This window comes from Hemiscyllium ocellatum, assembly GCF_020745735.1.
Source record: "Hemiscyllium ocellatum isolate sHemOce1 chromosome 15 unlocalized genomic scaffold, sHemOce1.pat.X.cur. SUPER_15_unloc_2, whole genome shotgun sequence".
NCBI lineage: Eukaryota > Metazoa > Chordata > Chondrichthyes > Orectolobiformes > Hemiscylliidae > Hemiscyllium > Hemiscyllium ocellatum.
Window position 1 is genome coordinate 551,802 of NW_026867456.1, and position 641 is coordinate 552,442.

Sequence of the window (641 nt, forward strand, 5' to 3'; positions counted from 1 at the left end):
TAAGCCCCCACCACTAACTGAAGCCAACCGCAGCCCCAACTTCAACGGAGAAATCAGTAACCAATTCAAAAATGCACTTGGTTACTGATTTGTACTGCTTCAAAAATATTCTAAGTGTCGCTGGTTACTGATTTGTACTGCTTCAAAAATATTCTAAGTGTCAGTGGTTACTGATTTGTACTGCTCCAAAAATATTCTAAGTGTCAGTGGTTACTGATTTGTACTGCTTCAAAAATATTCTAAGTGTCAGTGGTTACTGATTTGTACTGCTCCAAAAATATTCTAAGTGTCGCTGGTTACTGATTTGTACTGCTTCAAAAATATTCTAAGTGTCAGCGGTTACTGATTTGTACTGCTTCAAAAATATTCTAAGTGTCAGTGGTTACTGATTTGTACTGCTTCAAAAATATTCTAAGTGTCGCTGGTTACTGATTTGTACTGCTTCAAAAATATTCTAAGTGTCAGTGGTTACTGATTTGTACTGCTTCAAAAATATTCTAAGTGTCAGTGGTTACTGATTTGTACTGCTCCAAAAATATTCTAAGTGTCGCTGGTTACTGATTTGTACTGCTTCAAAAATATTCTAAGTGTCAGTGGTTACTGATTTGTACTGCTTCAAAAATATTCTAAGTGTCGCTGGT